Source organism: Portunus trituberculatus, chromosome 11, assembly GCF_017591435.1.
Source record: "Portunus trituberculatus isolate SZX2019 chromosome 11, ASM1759143v1, whole genome shotgun sequence".
NCBI classification, from domain to species: Eukaryota; Metazoa; Arthropoda; class Malacostraca; order Decapoda; family Portunidae; genus Portunus; species Portunus trituberculatus.
Window position 1 is genome coordinate 4,535,402 of NC_059265.1, and position 8,382 is coordinate 4,543,783.

Below are 8,382 nucleotides of genomic sequence, written 5' to 3' on the forward strand. Positions count from 1 at the left end.
TAGGTAAATACAACTAGGTAAATACACACACACACACACACAACTTTACCAACAAAATTTCACGTTCCTTTATAAATTATCACATTTTTTTGTCATCCTTCCAGATAAACACTGAGGAGTTTGACACTATTTATTTATTCATTATTATTATTATTTCTTTTTCATCATATTGTTGCCTGCCCGACCTGCTCTGTGGCTAAGAGGACACCCAGAATTCTTGTGTAAGTCACCCTGCTCTGCTTATTGAGTGAACACCTAACCGGACCGCTCTGCTTCTAGTGTGAACATACCCTTACACACACACACACTCCACCGAACCTTAACCCATCTTGCCCACTCCTACACAAACACAAACACAAACACACACACACTCCACCGAACCTTAATCCATCTTGCCCACTCCCACACAAACACACACACACACACACAAAATCCACCCCAAAAAAACACTTTCCAAATACACACACACACACACACACACACACACACACACACACACACACTCCACCAAACCTTAATCCATCTTGCCCACTCCACAAACACATACACACACACACACACACACACACACAAACACACACACACACACACACACACACACACACACACACACACACACACACACACACACACACACACACTCCATCAAACCATAATCCATCTTGCCCACTCCCACAAACACACACACACACACACACACACACACACACACACACACACACACACACACACACACACACACACACACACACACACACACACACACTGCCACACAGCCTCACCTCACTTCAAAACACAAAAAATCTTCACATAAATATAAATTCATAGTATAAAACAAACTTATTTCAAAATTCACCCAAAAAAAACACTTTCCAAATACACACACACACACACATTTCTAGCACCTTGCCACAAAAATTCAGTATTTTTATGAGACCTTCCAAGACAGTGGTTCCCAAACTGGGGGTGAATCATCCCTTGGGAGCAGCTTAACAATTTTTGGGGGAGTACTGGAGGTGACAGAAAAAATAAATAAATAAATAAAAATTCTGAAAAATGAAGAAAACCTTGCAGTGCCTCCCATTACAATTACTGTTAACTTAGTCTTAGTGGGCAAAGTTGTAACATAAATAATTATTCTGTGTAAGGGGTATGTGGTTGGTTAGTGTGACTTGTTAACCCCTTCAGTACTGGGACACATTTTTACCTAGAGATCTGTGTACCATTAGACCATTTTATTCACTTTAAGAAGGGTCTATGGAGGGCACAAGATTAAAGGCCACAGTCTTCACTATCTTAACCCCTTCAGTACTGGGGGACAATTATACCTCAAGATTTGTGCACCATTAGACCATATCATTGACATTAGCAAGGGTCTATGGAGGTCACAAGGTTAATGGACACAGTCTTCACTTTCTTAACCCTTTCAGTATTGGGACACATTTTTACCTTGACATTTGTGTACCATTGGACCATTTTATTACCATTAGGAAGGGTCTATGAAGGTCACGAGGTTAATGGCCACAGTCTTCACTATTTTAACCCCTTCAGTACTGGGACACCTTTTTATCCTCAGATCTGTGTACCATTAGACCATTTTATTGACATTAGGAAAGGTTTATAGACATCAGAAGGTTAATGGTCAGAGTCTTCACTATTTTAACCCCTTCAGTACTGGGATACCTTTTTACCCTGAGATCTGTGTACCATTAGACCATTTTATTGACTTTAGGAAAGGTTTATAAAGGGCAGAAGAATAATGGCCACAGTCTTCACTATTTTAAACCCTTCAGGACTGGGACACATTTTTACCCTGAGATCTGTGTACCATTAGACCATTTTATTGACATTAGGAAAGGTTTATAGACATAAGAAGGTTAATGGCCACAGTCTTCACTATTTTAACCCCTTCAGTACTGGGACACATTTTACCTTGACATTTGTGTACCATTAGACCATTTTATTGACATTAGGAAAGGTTTATAGAGGGCAGAAGAATAATGGCCACAGTCTTCACTATTTTATCCCCTTCAATACTGGGACATCTTGAGATCTGTGTACCATTAGACCATTTTATTGACATTAGGAAAGATCTATAGACATCAGAAGACTAATGGCCACAGTCTTCACTATTTTAACCCCTTCAGTACTGGGACACATTTTTACCTTGACATTTGTGTACCATTAGACCATTTTATTGACATCAGCAAGGATCTATGGAAATGACAAGATTAATGGCCACAGTCTTCACTATTTTAACCCCTTCAGTACTAGAAGACATTTTTACCTTGAGATTTGAGTACCATTAGACCATTTTATTGACATTAGGAAAGGTTTATAGACATCAGAAGATTAATGGCCAATATCTTCACCATAAAAACATGCCAAATGGTCTTAAAATACCATAAAACATGCCAAACTCTCTTAGAATGCCCTGAAAACATGCCAAACTTGTCTTAAAATGTCCTTAAAAAAATAACATTCCAAACTGCTTATCCATCCTAACTGTTCTTCATGACTCCAGGTGTTGTCTTGTACTCTGGGTGTTGCTGATGGCTGTAGGCGTTGTAGAAGGCTTGTGTTGCATTGTGGCTTGTCTTGACTTGCTTGGTGGTGCAGTGTGTCTATTGGCTTGACTTTCCTGTAATGATAGGTTTACATTGAGTCACCTTCACTATTTTGTAAACTGAACTGAACGCAACTCAACCAAACCTAACAGAACTCAACCTAACTTAACTAAACTGAACAGAAATTAACCTAACCCAAAACAACCCAGCTCAACCCAACCCAACCCAACCAAAGTTAACCCAAAACAACCCATCATAACCCAACCCAACTCAACCCAACCCAAAACAACCAGTTAACCCAGAACAACCCAGCATAACCCAACCTAACTCAACCTAACCCAAGCCAAAACAACCCAAGTTAACCCAGAACAACCCAACATAACCCAACCCAATCCCAAACTAACCCAAAACAACCCAGCACAACCCAAGCTAACCCAACCCAACCCTTTATCTTTACCTTTACCGAGGTGCCTGTCACGTGACGTCGGCGACCATGGAACACCATCCTCCTCTGTTTTGAGCCACTCTAACCCGATCCACAGTTGTCCAGCCCTCACTGACGTGTTTCACCAATGTGTCCATAAACTTGACCCTCTGTCTTCCTCTCGCTGGTTCCTTATACTCTCCCCAACAAGCATTCTCTCCCACAGTCCATGTCCTCTCAGTACATGGCCCACAAAATTGAGGTGTCTCCTCCTGATACTCTTCACCGGTGTTTTTTCCATTACTACTCTTCTCAATCCTTCATTAGTGATCCGTGCACTCCAAGGGATTCTCAGCATTCTTTGCATGAACCACATTTCTACTGCTTCTAACCTTTTGATCATGTTCTTCTTTATCGTCCATGTCTCAGAGCCATACGTTAATGTGGATCATACATAACGCTTGAGTATACGTTTTCTTAGAGTTATATTCATGCTAATATTGGTCATTATCTTTCTTACCCCTTAAAGTACGGGGGGTTGATTTACTTTCTGTCTGTTACAGCGAGGAAAAATCACACCTGTCAAAAATGCTAAAAATATTCTTTTCCTCATAAAAGCATATTTCTTTGTGTTATTCTGAGTACAACGATATAGTTTTCAACATGTCATCACCTCTCACACCAAAGTTATTGCACGTCAAAAAATTCATGGCAGAATCCGCCGCTAAGAAATACCCCCCAAGCTCAGATAACACCATGCTCTCTCTCTCTCTCTCTCTCTCTCTCATTTGGGCATATGAATTTGATGTAAAAGTAGGAACTTTTGCACTTTCATGTCATGAAAATGTGAACTCAGATGAAATGATGTTCAAAACAGAAAAATAAAAATAAACCACATATTACAAATATTGTGGATTTTTATAATAATTGGAATGTGGCAACTCTTCTTGGCAATGGGACTGACGTGACTTGGCCGACAAGCACAGTCCTGTAGAGGCAACCATGGGTGACACACACCAGCGCATTGTTCGAGGGGAGTATGTGAGGAGGTTTATGAACGTCGCTGTGAGGGTTGGCCTCTGTCTCCCAGATCACTATCAGAATCACTACTGGAGTCTTCACTTTCTTCTGTCTTAATAAAAATCACTGTCTTCATTTTCACCACTATCCTCAATGTCATTACCGAGTAAAACTGACATAACATCACTCGAGTACCGAAACCTAACTCCGGGTCACGGGATTGCTAGATGTTGCCTCAAAATGGGAAAAGATGACCTATGTGAGGAACATATGTCTCCAGGCTCAAAGAGGTGAGTGAGAAAAGATGCCAGAGACTTCCACTTGCCCAAGGACCAACAGTGAGGGAGAGATTCAAACGTTTAGCGCCGAAAAATCATGATTCCCGGAACGATCCCTGCTTCTCTGCACGCCACGCTACAATCATCCCGAAACAATCACCGAACGTTAAGGGTTAAACTATCTATGAGTGCTTGCAATTTTACCTCGGAATCTGCCGCTAAAACTGTATCGTCCGCATAATGTATGTTGTTTGTGTTTCTTCCCCCAATGCAAATTCCCTCCATTTCTTCCATCTCCTCCAAACATTTTTGTCCATACAACGAGAACAAGTCTGGTGAGAGTACGCAGCCTTACCACACTCCTCTCTGTATCTCTACCCATTCTGTGTCTGGTGAGAGTACACAGCCTTGCCACACTCCTCTCTGTATCTCTACCCATTCTGTGTTTTTATTTTTTATTCTTATTGCTGCTTTTAGTTCCCAGTATAGGTTATTTATCATTCTTACATCTTTGCCATCCAATCCAATCTCCTTTAACACGTCAATCATTTCCTCCTGTCTAATCGTCTCAAAGGCTTTCTCAAAGTCCACCAAACACATGTATACATCTTTTTGCATTTCAACTGCTCTTTCTGTTACCATCCTCAGGCCAAATATTGCATTACCCTTTCAAAATCCATATTGCTCCCAACCCAATCTAACCCAACATGACCCAACCCAACCCAACCCCAAATAACCCAGCATAAGCCAACCCAACCCACCCCAAATTAACCCAACCTAACCCAAAACAACCCAACCCAAATTAACCCAGCATGACCCAACACAACCCAACCCCAAATAACCCAGAACAACCCAGCATAACCCAACCCAACCGGTGGAGCATGTGGTGCTGGAGTGTGTGAAGTATGCCAGAGACAGGTATGAAATGATGCAAGTGGTGCTGAGGGAGCTGGGGCATGACAGAGTGGAGATGACAGGAAGGGAATGGATGGTGGTGCTGCTGGGACTATGTGGGGAGATGAATGGAAGGATGATTGAGGCTGTGAAAGAGTTCCTGGAGAGAATGTGGCGTGCTAGATGCAAGAACTAGTGGTGTGAAAGATGCCATTAAAACCTGCCAAACTTTCTTAAATTGAACTCAAAATCTGCCAAACTCTCTTAATATGCCATGAAAACATGTCAAACTGTCTTAATATGCCCTTAAAACATGCCAAACTGTCTAAAATGTCTTCAAAACATGCCAAACTATTTTAAAATGGCCTCAAAACCAGCTAAACTGTCTCAAATTTCCCTCAAAACATAACAAACTGCCTTAATATGCCCTCCAAATCTGCCAAACTGTCTTCAATTCCCCTAAAAACCTCCAAAATTGTCTTAATATACACTCAAAACCAAACTGTCTCAATATGCCCTCCAAAATGTCTTAAAATGCCCTCAAAACATGTCAAACTCTCAAAATGCTCTCAAAACATGCCAAACTGTCTCAATATGGCCATAAAATATGTCAAACTTCTCAAAATACCCTCAAAATATGCCAAACTGTCTTAAATTGCCCTCAAAGCATGTCAAACTGTCTTAAATTGCCCTGAAATATGTCAAACTGTCTTAAAATACCCTTAAAAAATGTTTCAAAATCTTACCCAGCCCAACCCAACCACACCTCCCCACACCACACACCACACCACTGACCTGCATAAGGAAGGGAGCCGTGTGACCTCAGCATTGAGTGGCCACCTCCTCTCAGGTCACAGTGAAGTCCCAGTCCAAGGAGTCCTGCGGCAAAAGGTCAGAGGTCACACAGGTCACACTGGGATAGTAATAATAGTAATAGTATTAGCACAGGAGGAGGAGGAGGAGGAGGAGGAGGAGGAGGAGGAGGAGGAGGAGGAGGAGGAGGAGGAGGAGGAGGAGGAGGAGGAGGAGGAGGAGGAGGAGGAGGAGGAGGAGGAGGAGGAGGAGGAGGAGGAGGAGGAGGAGAGAGAGAGAGAGAGAGAGAGAGAGAGAGAGAGAGAGAGAGAGAGAGAGAGAGAGAGAGAGAGAGAGAGAGAGAGAGAGAGAGAGAGATTGAAATAGCAAAACTTTATGAAATGACAATATTTATTATTTTACCTTTTCTTTTCTCTCTTTTCTTCTTCTCCTCCTCTTCTCATATTCCTCCACCTCTTCCTTCTTCTTCTTCTTCTTCTTCTTCCTGTTCCTGTTCCTCCTCCTCCTCCTCCTCTTCTTGCCTTGGTCCGTCTTTCTCCATATTTTTAACACAATCTGAAATAAATAAAACTGGATTAATATGAGAGAGAGAGAGAGAGAGAGAGAGAGAGAGAGAGAGAGAGAGAGAGAGAGAGAGAGAGAGAGAGAGAGAGAGAGAGAGAGAGAGACCTTAGTGTTTCAGTGTGCGGAGGCCATAAATTCAGAGTGTTATTGAAGCAGTGGGTAAGTAAGTGAAGTGCTTGACAGTGACACATTGAGAATAAGTGAAGTGATAATACAAGATACATAGTGACACAAGTGATACACTGCAGGAGTAATTATCACTACATCAATAAGAACACTAGCAGTCAAATAGTTGGTGGGCTTTGAGATAGGAGATACCCATAATGCCTTCTTTAGCCCGTTAAAACACAATGCAAATGCACCTATGCTTTCAATCTCCATTAATTCTCATCGTCCACACTTTTATGTCCACATTTAAAACTGCACACTCTTCTAAATCAAGTGAAAAATTGAGGTTTATGAGACAAAATTGTAAGAAAAACATTCTTTCACACACCCCACACTCACCAAACACACAGCACACCAGCACACACCATTCCCACACCTGCACACACCAGCAAACCACAAACAACCCTTTGCAAACACTGGAAAATGCAAAAAAACACACCCCAAAAATATAGTTTACACAACAAACAACACATTTACACACACACCACACGTACCACACACACACTACACCTGCAGAAACCTTTCCCACACCTGCACACACCAGCACAGTACACAGCTTGGTGTGTGGAGGGAGATATGGAGGAAAGAAAAGGAGGTGGTGGAGGGAAAAATGAGAAAAATTGTCAGGTTTTGAAGTGAGATTTAGAAAAGTACTATTTTGACTATGATAGAAGTGAGATAGGAGACTCAAAATTGGAGGGAAGGTGGAGGAAACATGGAGGAAATAGTCTACTGAAGGAAAAGCCAGGAGGACCTGTGGAGGGAGATATGGAGGAAACAAGACAAACATTACCTAACCAAAACGCACCAAAAATTACCTAAAAATATTGCATCAAGCAACAAAACACACACACACACACACACACACACACACACACACACACACACTTACGTATGAGCGGAATGTAATGTATTCCAACATAAATGGAGTGATATCGAGGATTTTAGAACTCAACGATTACTTGAGGGACAAGAACCCAGATATTGTGGGTCTTACTGAAACAAAACTGAGAGAGGAGAAGACCTGATGATGGTTGGAGAAGGAAATATAATGTTTGGAAAAGAAATAGAGTAGGTAAGATGGGAGGAGGAGTGATGTTGCTGGTTAAAAAGATATAAAGGTGGATCAAGTGAAAGAAGGTATGGGAAAGGCAGAAGTGCTAAAGATCAGAGCAGAAACTAATGAAGGAAAAAGAGGCACTACATAGTGGTGTACGTACCACCTAAGACAAATGCATGGTCAGTACAGGAATATGAAGAAATGATAAGTGATACAGGAACATGTCTGGAAGAAATGTTGGGTGGCTGTGAACGAACTATAATGATGGGAGATTTTAATTGTAAAGAGGTGTGTTGGGAGGACTGGTCAATGGAAGGATCAGAGACAACATGGGAAATACACTATTGACACTGGCAATGGAAAATGTGTTAACTCAGTGGGTCAAAGAAGATACTAGGTTTGGAGGAGAGGAGCATCGTCAAGACTGGACTTGGTCTTTAGTACAGAGCCAATGGTCATTGAGGAGATGAGGGTGGAGTGCCCTTTAGCAAAGAGTGATCATGCAGTTTTGGAGTTCAAGGTGATAGATGAAGAGAAATCTAGAAGAAATGAAGAATATAAAGTGGGAAGATGGAATTATGCCAAGACAGATTT

The 8,382-nt window shown here is 41.6% G+C and overlaps 2 long non-coding RNA genes across 2 annotated transcripts in view; both read right to left on the reverse strand.

Moving 5' to 3' along the window:
- Nucleotides 1-116: 116 nt before the first annotated feature.
- Nucleotides 117-535, reverse strand: LOC123502459. The gene is made up of 2 exons (XR_006674092.1): nucleotides 478-535; nucleotides 117-370 (listed from the first exon to the last, which is right to left on the reverse strand). It is a non-coding gene; the product is annotated as an uncharacterized LOC123502459 (long non-coding RNA).
- A 2,041-nt stretch (nucleotides 536-2,576) lies between these two features.
- Nucleotides 2,577-8,382, reverse strand: part of LOC123502404 — a 15,483-nt gene continuing 9,677 nt past the window's right edge. The window contains exon 4 of the long non-coding RNA XR_006674025.1: nucleotides 2,577-2,641. This is a non-coding gene — a long non-coding RNA (uncharacterized LOC123502404). The remainder of the gene's footprint in view (nucleotides 2,642-8,382) is intronic.